Source organism: Polypterus senegalus, chromosome 6, assembly GCF_016835505.1.
Source record: "Polypterus senegalus isolate Bchr_013 chromosome 6, ASM1683550v1, whole genome shotgun sequence".
NCBI lineage: Eukaryota > Metazoa > Chordata > Cladistia > Polypteriformes > Polypteridae > Polypterus > Polypterus senegalus.
In genome coordinates this window covers 38,512,520-38,526,543 of record NC_053159.1, presented here as the reverse complement: position 1 = coordinate 38,526,543, position 14,024 = coordinate 38,512,520, and the positions used below count along the sequence as shown (strand labels likewise).

Below are 14,024 nucleotides of genomic sequence, written 5' to 3'. Positions count from 1 at the left end.
TTATAGCTGTACAACCTTGGACTTGATTTCCAGCTCAGTCACTGCCTGTGTCTCTCCCTTCATGCTTCTTCTGTGTTGAGTTATATTTTCTTCACACTTCCCAAAGATGTGCATCAAATACTGACTGGTGGTACTCCACTGGCGTTACTAACTTTGGGTGTGTGCAGGAGTACACACTGTGATGGTCTGGACCTTGCTAAGGCTTGGCTCCTGCCTTGTGCCCAACGTTTCCAAGAAAGCCCTGTCACCCTGTTGTGGAATATATGAAGTTTTGAAATGGATGCTTTGTTTTCCTGTGCGTCACCATTTCCAGAATTGCTTGTTATGACATTGCTATACAACAACAGTTGGAGGCTTTCAGTGTTGACATCATTGCTGTGATTGGAGAAAAGATCAGCACCGTGTAGTTTATGGTTATCCAAGTTTCTAGATAAATCTCAAGAAATCTCAGCATGTGGTTGTTAGTTTTCTTTATTTCTGACTTTAGCTTAGGTGTTTTGGTTTAGTGATTTGTTTGGATGGAACGTATGACAGATTCTTAGTATTGACTTTTCTGTTTTTTGACATTTCTTACACTTGGTCATCTTCATTATTTCTAGTTTAGCCTTCCTTCTTCTGTCAAACATAACCCATTCAGCCCTTTTGAGTTTACTTTGCACATTACACTTCTCCCATCACACACCTAGACTATGACTTTTCCACTGCACCCACATCTGGAGCAAAACAACTGGACCCTAAACATTCAAATAGTTTTGAAAATTTCATATGAAAGAAACTGGAAAAATTAGACAGTACATAAATTAAAAAAATAATAATATGAACAGAAGATGTGGAGGTTGGGGACAGGCAAATGTCAATACCCAAAGTCAAAATCGATCTTTCACCAAACCCATAGTGCGGTCAAGAAAATCAACCATCATTCACTGGGAATTCTAAACAAAAATAAAATCTTTTAGAAATGTGATTATGGGATTTATTCGTCAGGCTCAGATACAGAAAGTCTGATGTGTGTGATTTTTATACTATATACTACAAATGACATCTCAAATGAGCGCATCGGTGAGATTTCTGGGAATGCTTTCCAAGTCAATGAGTGAAACATCATGTTTTAAAACAGCATCATGACAAAAACAAAACTGAACTTAAAGAAACAAGATACTACAAAGTAAGTTTCAAATTCACAATATTCAACCCTTCTATATTTGTAATAATAATAGGTGTCCAAATTTACACAAGTCATAACACCAGCATGGTAAAGAATGCAACCTGAGGCAAGACACATACAATAGATATTGTTGTACAGGCTTCACAATACAGTACATTTTCTGAACATTACACAAAAGAAAAAAGCTATTATGGAAAAAATTGAAATAACAATGGAAAGATTAGCTTTAAAACAATAACACACAAAATAGCATTAAAAGAAATTACAATGTTAAATATAAAACTGAATGCATAAAGAAACTTGGCCCTAGCACTCCTCCTGCACACTTCTCTAAATTACTTTGGATGTTTTAGACTCTGTCCTGCTTTCTAAAATGCATGTACCCATTTTAATGAAACAGGCACGATGTGAACCTAATAGACTTTTAACAGGCAAAAGTTTACAAAATGACATCATCCTTGTATATAAAATGCAATGTGCATGGTTGACATCTCATCATAAACATTGGGGAAAGGGGAAAAAATACAAGCTACATAACCGATAATAATCCAACAACAACAACAACGACAACAATAATAATAATCCTCAGAATGACGTAGGAGAGGAGACACAGTTGTGGCAAAGTAAAATTTAATGATGAACACAGCAACAGGACTTTAAAGGCATTGACTCATTTAAATAAAAGTATAAACATCTCTTAAATTGGCTTACATTAAAACTTAAAACTTCACCACAATCAATGACTTGACAGTTGTACTCTTCACCTTCACTCCTGGCACGCTAAAAAAAAGTAATTCATAGCTGAAGTCTTGCTGAGAAAACTGACACCATGCATTGATTGAATGGTAGTATTGCATTTTTGCATACATTATCGGGGATACAGTAAACAAGAATAATGGATAAATGGCTAAAGATAATTATTATACGGCAGTTTCATTGAGTTTTGTGATTATGTTAGTTTAGTTCATGGATCTAAATGTAACCTATATGGTTATTGTTTATGGGACTGCATAGTAAAATTCTAATTGTGCTGGCACCGTCACTGTAAGCTGCCTGGTAGGCTGGAAGGTTAAATAGACAGCAATTCTGAACAATAATTGTTTATACTGTGTGGCTGGGTGCAGGAATGACATCTCCACTACACAGAAAAATTTGGGGATCTTACCAGGTTGTCCCATTTATTGTCCTGAGACCAAATAAAGCAAAAACAAAAGAAAATGCTCTTTTGCATACCTCCCATTATGCTGGATAAATAAGGCAACAAGGTAACGATGTTAGGTTGGATGTCCAAGTTGTACTGCTAGTGAAGCTCTGTCTGGTGGGTTTTTCAAGCCAGTAATGACACCTCCTTCTTGGATGCCTGCTTTTTTATGGCGGCTGAACTGGAAGGGGTGGGGTCATTTGTCCTCACTAGGTGGATTCTTGACACTTTGGAGAAAGAAGGTGATTACAGTGTTAGAGGCAGAGGCCCCTCTCATCCTGGTGGGATATTACATACTTCGACTGAAGCCTGTGAGGAGGCCCTAAACATGACAACTGTCATTCAGATAACAGTTCGGATTTGGATTTTTCACTCTTTTGACGCAGGTTTGATCTTATTGAATAAATATGAAATGTAAAAAAAAAAAATCCTGACTATACAGCCCAGTTGCTGTGCATTTTCTGTAATGTCGTGCCTCAAATGCATACTTTCCCTGAGAGTCTTGCAGACAGATTTGGCAGTGATCAATACACTCAAAGCATCTTTGAGCACTTGCCATCATGAGCTCACCAATTCAAAGATGTCCTTCACTGTTAGCAGTTTGAAGTCTTCATGAACTGCAGCTGGTATTCATTATTTGTTTATTTGGTTGCATCTGTCTGATGAATAGATTTTTTATTAATTTTGCAGATTCAGAATTGATATCGGGATCAGGATTGATATCAGTCATGTTGGATTTTAATCACTTGCAAAATTAATTTGAACAAACAATAGTATTTCATAAAAGCCAAAAAATCGGAGTCAAGGCAAGTTTAACTGCAGACTGAATGTGGATAAAAAAGTTACGTGAGAATGCTGCTCTTACCAAAGTGCCACCCGAGGTGATCAGTTTGTTGCTGAACTTCACAATCTGGATGAACAGCTAGGCAGTGTTTTCTGAGTGAGGCCAAGAGTGTGAAGCGGAGTGATTTTTAAATTTGTATATCTATGCTATGGATTGTTTTATTGTGCAACCAAGGTCTAGAAATTTGGCCAGCTAGTCATGTAATGAGTTGTCTTAGATGGAGGTTAAGCTCAGTGTCAGTGTTTGCTGCATTTGGTTTTTAACTGGGGGGCCCTCGCTCTTTAAGACACAGTGTGTTTCCAGGAGGCACTCAGCAAATGCATTAAATTATGACTTCATTTTGAATCTACCATACATTTTGCTCCTGAAGGATAACAAATAAATGAGCAGTTAGCTGGAAGTTGTATGTTTAAGCCAGAATGTCAAGTGAAATACCATGTGTGAGCATTTTTTAAAGTCTGAAATTTCTGCTTAAAAATGCTGCTAGGTTAGGTGACTTTATAGCTTATCAGTGAAGGCTAAGCATATTGAATTCTACTACTGCTGTTTCCAGAGTTTTTATACTGTATGTCTGATGCTGCTGTAAGTAACTTTTTATTAAAATAGGAACTTTAATGTTTAAGATTTGGAGTCAATTCTTGACCTACTCACTGTGTGTAAATTTTATGTTTCCCCCAATGTCCGGGGGGATTATTGCACATAATAAATAAGAAAATAATACTTCAGATGTATAGATTAACCACTATGTGTTTGTAAACTGGCGTTTGGTTGACAGAGTGTGATTGTGTCTTTGGGTGTACTTTGCAGTGGTTTGGTGTCCAACTCTGATTCTCTGACCATTTTTTGTAATTTTATATTTGCTGTATTCATTAATTTTATTTATTTTTTTGGTTTTCCAGAATTGGCTTTTTAAATTATTATCAGCACCATTATTTTAAACGTTGACATTTTCCTTGTGGCTATTATGCGCTTTGCTTTTAATATGACCCATTGGGTGGGCAGTAATTTGTCGGATTGCCTCATCACCTCCTGTCTATAAAAGATGGTGGTGTAGTACTGTCTGCATCCCCAGTGTTGAGATATTTATAAAATACTCCATAAATACCTATGCTCATTTTTCTACTCAGAATTTGGTACTGACTTTTTGCTTGTATTTTGTGGCTTCCCAAATTTCCCCTGGGGCTCAAATAAAGTTCTATTTATAAAGTTCTATCTATCTTTGTTGTTTTTCCACTTTGGTAATGACCCTTTACCTAATCTTTAACTATTCTTTTCTTAGCCTTTTTTCTCGATGTCATTTTTTAACCATTCTTTTACAATAAGCCTTTATGTGTCCATCTGGGCACAGTAGCGTTGTTGCCTGCTTTGCATCTGATGCTTCCAGTATAGAGTGGATTCAGAAGAAGGCTAAAAGGATTGATGTTTATACCAATGCAAATCCTTATCTATGTAAAGCTGGAGCCCCATGCAGATTGTATCTGTTTGACCAAAATTTTACAGCATTTATTTTTCTGCAGCTTTGTTTTGTCTTTTTTTAAATTTATTATGAACAGGCATTGTGAAACAACAATGTAGTTATCGCACAAGAAATCTGCAAGTTGTAATCGTTGCTGTGTATACACACATGATGTATGATTTTATCATAGCATTTGGACAAATAAAGTTCTCTCTGTCTGTCTGTCTGTCTGTCTGTCTGTCGTCCATCCATCCATAAGACTTTTCACTTCAAACACGCTTCTTGTTGTCGTGTTTTAGCCAGAGTTTCAACCCTGGCCAAAATCGAGTTTCATTCATTGACTTATTTTTGTTATTATTTAAATGTGTTTATTGTACATATTATGTTTTTATCCTTTTTGACTATTGTTTTGTTTATAAATTATTTGTATGTTTTTTTCAGTTTTATATCCATTTATTTAATTATGTGCCCTGTCCCCTTAAGATAGTGTTTTTTCATGCAGCTGGAGGACCATTTGCTGACTTTATATTCCAGGCAGAGAATCAGGTCTTACAGATCAAAATTGAGAATTGTAGTGGAAATGTATCTATGTATTTTTTGTTCATTTTTCATTCTTTTGTCTATGTTAATATTATTACTTTTGTTATTTGTTTTTTCTACTGGATTACCTGTTTCAGGCAACTCTTTCTCTTCCTTTTATGCGTATCCAAGTTTCTTTGTTTTCAGAGAATTTTTGATGAATTAATATTTTATTTATACATGGGGCATTAGGGGCAAGTATGCTTACAGTAAGCATGCAAGAAAGTTCTACGCATGGCTGCTATGCCTCTATGATGTCCCGCATACCTTGCAAAACATCATGGGGCACAGGGAAAAATATGTTTGTCTAAGCCAGCCACATGGCATATTTCCAGGAAAATATTTGGCAAGCAAGGTCACTAGTCAACAAAGTATGTCTGCTACGAAAAATGCTTTACTGAATTTCGCCAATCACCACTACTCACCAGTATGAACTCAAATGATCTTTGAGAGTTCTAAGAAGCTTCATTAAGACTTTTAATCTCAAGAAGAAACTTTAACAAATCAAAGAGATTTTAGGGACAACCAGTAAATCTTAAATCACTGACAAAACTACAAGGCTAAAATGTACACGGTCATGGCTGGCTAATAGCTTATCTTCTGTCTGAATTCTAGTCTCTTATAAAAGTATTCTTCATGTAATTCAGAGGGTCAATTTAGAAAACTCCTAAATACCACAGATGACCTTCTGCTTGGGTTTTGTGGGACTATCATCCCAGTCCCATCCCTTCCCTTCCCATTCTATTTTTTGCTACCACAAAAAAAATTACATAAACATATTGAAGAATTGTTTTGCTTAATTGATCTGCAATCAAATCCGGTGAACTCACTGAGACTTTGAATATAAAAATAAAGTTGGCTGTTTAAATTGTTGAAGAAAAATATAAGTAAATGAATTAATGTCTTAATTAAACATCTGTTGAACTAATCAGTTGCTTAACTGAATGCTTGAGTAAATATTTAAGGTTAATCAATTGTTCACCCATCCTTTTATTTTTTTGGCCTCTTACCCCAATCCAGAATTGTGGGATTTCTAATTTTTTTTACGTTAATGTTACTTCACTTCACATTTTCTAAAGTTTTGTTGCAGTTGCTCAGTGGGTTGCATAATTTGCAAGAGTTACGTAAAAGTAAAGATGATCGCACTGTGGTGTAGGAAAAGAGCAATACGTAAAAGATGATCGCACTGTGGTGTAGGAAAAGAGTATAAAGTGAGAGACACACCCCCCTGGCAGTTGGAAGGCGTGTCTGCATATGTGTGGTCACATGGTACTGTAGGCTGACCAGATAGCATGTCAGTGAGACAGATAGTGCAGGATGGGGGGTTCTGGGTGTATTGGCACCATGCAGGATTGTCTCAGGAATACAGGAAGACAGAATGCCACATCAACTCGGGACTGGGGGCAATTCTTTAAAGTGAAGTCTAGTGGAGGCAGCCTGAACCCTGCCATGGTACCTGACGTTTTAAGGGTCAAGGCTGCAGTGGCCACACTACACTGGGCACTTTGGGCTGGTACCTAAAACTTCATAGAATCACCCTAAAGTAAAAGTGACTTACAGGGTGACACAGATTTGAGTCTTAGGTGGAGAGTAACAGCTGCTTCTTGGCAATTTGTACTTCACTCTGCTGTCAAGAATTGGGTGAAATTTTACGGGTTGGAAGGATGAAGTCCAAAGTGTGGGATCTTAAAGAACCACTCCATTTGGTAAACAGGGCATTCAATTAGGCTGTGTGGCTTTTCTCCAATGCATTTTCATTACCCCTTTCTGTTTTTTCCTGTGATTGTCCTATACTTGATAATTTATGTATAGGACATTTTTAGTTATGTTTGGCACTTTATTCTATGATAGTGTGACTATATAATGATGAAAAGTATTGTTTTAAAATCAGTGTGGTATAACTTAAAGGGGCAAGGATGGTGTTTGCTTAAAGCATTACAATACAATATAATTTATTTTTGTATAGCCCAAAATCACACAATAAGTGTCGCAATGGGCTTTAACAGACCCTGCCTCATGACAGCCTCCCAGCCTTGACTCTCTAAGAAGACAAGAAAAACTCCCAAAAAAGCCCTTTTAGGGAAAAAATGGAAGAAACCTTGGGAAAGGCAGTTCAAAGAGAGACCCCTTTCCAGGTAGGTTGGGCGTGCAGTGGGTGTAGAATTTAACAATAGATGATATCACATAATATGATTTGGATTTGTTTAGAGTCCTGGAGACCTCATCCATCAAGCTGCCTCCCCCATTTGGCCATTCCACAGCTGAAACAGCGCTGGGCCAGCCAATCCGATGAAAGGACCCCTCTTTCCCACAATTCCTGTGATCCTCAATCAGGGATGACTTTACCTTAGACAGGCAAAACAACTTGGCAGGTGGGCCGTGGCACCAAGTTCCACATTTGAGTACCGAGAAGAGAAACAGAATAGGTGAGGGTTAGTATCAAATTGTAACTATCATGTTACTTATGCTTTAGTGCTAATGACTAACAACAGAGATGCAGTCTGTACAGTTAATCAGCAGCTCTAGTCAGGATGTGCTAAACTGAAGTAGTGAGTCTTCAGCCGGCATTTAAAAGCTGAGACCGAAGGGGCAGCTCTTATAGTAGCAGGCAGACAATTCCACAGTTTAGGGGCCCTGTAACTAAGAGCTCGGCCTCCCACTGTTATTTTATTAATCCTTGGAATCCTAAGCAGACCAGCATCTTGAGATCTTAATGTGCGCTCAGGTTTGTAAGTCATGATAAGTTCAGACAAGTAAGTCGGACCTTGGCCATTTAATGCTTTATATGTTAAAAGGATGATTTTGAAATCTGCCCTAAACTTAACCGGGAGCCAATGTATGGATTTAAGAACTGGAGTTATGTGTTTGTATTTTCTTGTTCTTGTAATAATTCTTGCAGTAGCATTTTGGATTAACTGGAGGCTGTATAGAGAACAGTTTGAACAGCCAGTGAACACCGCATTGCAGTAGTCAATCCTACTAGAAATAAAAGCATGAATTAATTTCTCAGAATCCTGTTTATTTAGAAAGCGCCTTAATTTTCCAACATTTTTAAGATGGAAGAACCATGATTTGGACAACTTTGTTATATGTGCTTTAAATGACATGCTAGAGTCAAAGATAACTCCTAGATTTCGGGCTGATTCAGTAAAATTAATTGGGATTCCAACTGAGTTAAATGACGACAAAATATTGTTGTGATCAGTGTCATTTCCTCCAACAATTAACATCTCTGTTTTATCTATATTTAAAGACAAGTAGTTCTCATCTATCTACTCCTTTAATTCACTAACACAACTAATTAAAAACAACATTGGAGAAACTTCATTTGATCCACATGAAAGGTATAACTGTGTGTCATCTGCATACAAGTGAAAATTAACATTATGTTTTCAAATGAGAGATCCCAGTGAAAGCATGTAAAGTGAAAACAGTAAAGGTCCCAGTGCTGCGGGACACCATATTTCAGTTCTGTGTATAATGATGGAGTACTGTCAGCACATTTCTATACATATTGGAATTGATTTAATAAATAAGAACTAAACCAAGCATTGATTGACTGTCTAAATTTACTCGCCCTTCTATCTGATTCAGCACCTTGCTCATTAGGTACATGTTGTGAGTATCATGTGGTGTGCAGGTTAATTTTCATTATTTAAACCCATTTGATGCTGGCATATCCCGGGTTTCCCGAGTTTGTGCGGGACACGCATGTGCTGACAAGAGGAATAATTAGTGATTGCCAACCGAAAGTAGCATGGAAATTAGGCAGGGACCATGTGGAGTATAAAAGGGATGGGGTCAGTGCAGTAAGGAGACAGAACAGAAACAACAAAACAGAGACAAGACGATGACCGAATGAGAGGGGGAAGGCAGACAGTGGAGGGCGAGTTGGCAACACCAGACTGCTGAACAGTTTTCAGAGAGCAGGTCCAGAGGGTTGTTAGAGCTCTTGGAGATGGTGGTACTGTCGGCCACTGCAGGACTGAAAAGACAGCTGGTGAAAGATGTCCCAGTAATCGAGGATACAAGGAGTCCTGATGCAGCAGCGTCCAAGGGAGGGCATGGCACCCTTAGAGTTGTGGTGAGTGAATGCGGTGGCAATTCCGGGTCTACAGGTTCTTGTTAACAATACATATTAAGAGGGATGGGGTGGCATCCGTGTGAATACATAGAGACCGTCTGTGAACTTTTATCTTTCTTTGCGAATTTTAACTTCTTTATTAATAAAGGGATCTTTTTAACCCTCAGAGGCACTATGTTGATTTTGTGGAGTATTTATTTCACTGATTTGAACTTGTTTGACACCACCTTAGATTCTACATTTTGGATAAACATAATTACTGCTTGTGGACAAGTAAGCTCCATGTGTGTTTACTCCCTCGACCTAGCTTATCCTATGTTGTGATTATTGATGTTCCAGGGTTCAAGAGGATTATGACAGCTGCAGACAACCTGGGCTATCACAATACGTGGCAGAAAACACACCTGCAGATAGTGCCAACCTGTAAGCATGCTCACCCACCTACACTCACTGGGTTAAATTTATTGTCACAAGTCAGTTTAAGCTGCACATATTTGGAGTGAAAACTGCAAGAATGGTTAAACTCTATGAAGTCCATGGACCAAGTGTGCAGATATAGCCTGAAATATTTTGCTGTTGATTTTGTGCTGAATGAATGGCAAGTTAGTACATGCATTCCACACTGGACCTTACACTCATTGCTTCTCATCCCCATTACTTTTTTTCATTTTCGCTTCTCCATGTCCATTGCTGCAGGTTTTTATAATGTAGAAATTGTGTTTCCAGCACTTTTACATTCATTTACCATGAGTTAGGAGATCCTCTCACAACTGCCTGGTCTTGCGACTCAGTGCTCTGTTTCTGGTGACACTATTTTCCATTTCCTCTTGAACTTTGCTTTTTCTTCTTTTAAACATTCTTCTAATTGCCTGCTGTCTTCATGATGCAGTAGCATGTTTACCAACCCCAATCCAGAGTCCACGCTCTTGGAGCTCTGACCTCATGGCCTCTCACTCAGACTCTGTGCTACATTAAGCCTTGTAAACCTCCTCCTGCTGTCTACAAACACACACACACGCACACACATATATATATATATATATATATATATATATATATATATATATATATATATAAACACATTCCTCTGCTTATGCACCAAACCTCACAATCCAAGAATAAACACAGTGACTGGTTCAGGCTGTAATTTGCTTCGGATTGCTTCTTGTATTTTTATGAGTGTATTTGGCAAGTTGTGCCTGCCAGAGAGGAAGAGGGAAGGAAGTTGTTCAGGACATCCTCCGACTTTGCTGCTTTGGCTTGACAGACTCTCAGGGGAATGGAGGTGAGGAGTATAAAACTTGAAGTGGGCAGTAAATAGTCACTGAAAAAATTCAGGAAATTTAGCATGGAGTGAATTTTCTGGATTTGATGTCGTAAATGCAGTGAAGATATTTTACAAAAAATAAAATAAATAAAATTCAGGTCCCATCTCTAGTTTGGTTAAATAAATGATTAATATTTAATGGAGTACTTTTTCAGAATCCACTGACAATGTGATAAGTACACCGCTGTATATCATGCACTGATTGATCTCAACAATCCTAAATTGAATGGATGTATGAAATGTTTATAGTATTCATAATACCGTATACCATTCTCAAACTCAACGAGTCCAATTCATTATTGTGGTGTGCCCTTCGTAAAGGGAATTTTTGTTACATGAACATCTAGTTGCAATTAATTTAAATTTAAAAAAAGTTTAACTGTACCCTGGCCACAGAAAATTGCTGGTAATTTTGCTCAAATGACAGCATCACACATCAGCGTAATGTGTTGAATGAAACTTTGAAGGACAACTGGAATACCTGCAGAAAACCCACCTGTTCATGAAAATGGACAGACTATGTTTATTAATAACAATAAACATCAATGAAAAACCCTATTGTCTGTTCATTAAATACTGTTTAATAAAGATGTTTACCAGAAAGCAGGAGACAGAGCTGGTGGTAGCAGAGTTAAAAATGCTAAGATTTGCACTAGGTGTGACGAGGATGGATAGGATTAGAAATGAGTACATTAGAAGGTCAGCTCAAGTTGGACGGTTGGGAAACAAAGTCAGAGAGGCAAGATTGATGCTGGTTTGGACATGTGTAGAGGAGAGATGCTGGGTATATTGGGAGAAGGATGCGAAGGATAGAGCTGCCAGGCCAGAGGAAAAGAGGAAGGCCTAAGAGGAGGTTTATGGATGTGGTGAGAAGGACGTGCAGGTGATGGGTGTAAGAGAAGAAGATGCAGAGGACAGAAAGATATGGAATAAGATGATCCATTGTGACAACCCCTAAAGGGGGCAGCTGGAAGAAGAAGAAAGAGAAGAATAAAGATGTTTACCTCCGCTTAGCCACTTCAAGATAATATGAGAAAACACCTGAGCGACACACATGACAAGTTGACTGAGCATGGGAACACAGTGTCATATGTGAGAGTGACAGTGACATGGTTCACATTTTTGTGTTAGTTCCTTCAAAGTTTGTATTAATGTGTACATGGATTTTAAGCTTTTGAAACTGAAGGCAGGTTAAATATGAGTTTGATTTTGTCTCAAATCTGTTTTGTGACAGTTCATTATTTAATTCTGTTTCATTGCAACTCTGTTTTGTTTCTTGTTTAGGAACTTTTATATCAAGTTTCTGTTTTTGCAGTTCATACAGTATATGAAGCTTTGTTGGTGATTTAATTGGCCTTTGTCACCTGGCAATCAGTAAGGAAAGACAGGTGGGGTGGCTTAGAGACAAACAGCAACACAGATCCAGCATAAGGGTAGAAAATGAACAAAATCAGCTTTGGCCTACTTGCAAAGAAATACAACTGCATTCCTGCTTACAACCTTCACTCACAAAGAGCCTTCGGCAATGAAAATAACAGAGGTTGGTGAAAATGTTTTGAGCCTGAACCTGCTTCTGCATACTGAAATATATAAATTACAAGTTTCTACAGTGCATATTGTGTTCATAAGAATTACTTACAAACACTTTGAAATCTCTGTAGGTTTTTTAGTCCAGCTCTTTGTGACTCACCAGTATGAGCAAACTCACACTATTGATATACAGTTGTGCTTGAAAGTTTGTGAACCCTTTAGAATTTTCTATATTTCTGTATAAATATGACCTAAAACATCATCAGATTTTCACTCAAGTCCTTAAAGTAGATAAAGAGAAACCAGTTAAACAAATGAGACAAAAATATTATACTTGGTTATTTATTTATTAAGAAAAATGATCAAATATTACATATTTGTGAGTGGCAAAAGTATGTGACCCTTTGCTTTCAGCATCTGGTGTGACCCCCCTTTACAGCAATAACTGCAACTAAACGTTTCCAGTAACTTTTGATCATCCCTGCACACCGGCTTGGAGGAATTTTATCTCATTCTCCCGTACAGAACAGCTTCAACTCTGGGATGTTGGTGGGTTTCCTCACATTAACTGCTCACTTCAGGTCCGTCCACAACATTTCAATTGGATTAAGGTCAGGACTTTGACTTGGCCATTCCAAAACATTAACTTTATTCCTTGACCATTCTCTGGTAGAACAACTTGTGTGCTTAGGGTCGTTGTCTTGCTGCATGACCCACCTTCTCTTGAGATTCAGTTCATGGACAGATGTCCTGACATTTTCCTTTAGAATTCTCTGATATAAATCAGAATTTATTGTTCCATCAATGAAGGCAAGCCATCCTGGCCCAGATGCAGCAAAACAGGCCCAAACCATGATACTACCACCACCATGTTTCACAGATGGGATGAGGTTCTTATGCTGGAATGCAGTGTTTTCCTTTCTCCAAACATAATGCTTTTCATTTAAACCAAAAAATTCTATTTTGGTCTCAACCGTCCACAAAACATTCTTCCAATAGTCTTCTGGTTTGTCCACGTGATCTTTAGCAAACTGTAGATGAGCAGCAATGTTTTTTTTTTTGGAGAGCAGTGGCTTTCTCCTTGCAACCCTGCCATGCACACCATTGTTGTTCAGCGTTCTCTTGATGGTGGACTCATGAACATGAACGTTAGCCAATGTGAGAGAGGCCTTCAGTTGCTTAGAAGTTACCCTGGGGTCCTTTGTGACCTCACCGGCTATCACATGCCTTGCTCTTGGAGTGATCTTTGTTGGTCGACCACTCCTGGGGAGGGTAACAATGGTCTTGAATTTCCTCCATTTGTACACAATCTGTCTGACTGTGGATTGGTGGAGTCCAAACTCTTTAGAGATGGTTTTGTAACCTTTTCCAGCCTGATGAGCATCAACAACTGTTTTTCTGAGGTCCTCAGAAATCTCCTTTGTTTGTGCCATGATACACTTCCATAAACATGTGTTATGAAGAGCAGACTTTGATAAATTTCTGTTTTTTAAATAACACAGGGTGCCCACTCACACCTGATTTCATCCCATTGATTGAAAACACCTGACTTTAATTTCACCTTCAAACTAACTGCTAATCCTAGAGGTTCACATACTTTTGCCACTCACAAATATGTAATATTCGATCATATTCCTCAATAAATAAATGACCAAGTATAATATTTTGTCTCATTTGTTTAACTGGTTTCTTTTTATCTACTTTTAGGACTTGAGTGAAAATCTGATGATGTTTTAGGTCATATTTATGCAGAAATATAGAAAATTCTAAAGGGTTTACAAACTTTCAAGCACAACTGTACATTTTCACTCCATATACTGTTTCCTCCATATCTTTGT

At 37.9% G+C, this 14,024-nt stretch overlaps 1 protein-coding gene across 1 annotated transcript in view; it reads left to right on the top strand.

Annotated features, from left to right (window-relative positions):
- Nucleotides 1–14,024, top strand: part of ankrd44 (ankyrin repeat domain 44) — a 212,627-nt gene that overhangs the window by 64,746 nt on the left and 133,857 nt on the right. The gene's annotated exons all lie outside the window — the stretch shown is intronic.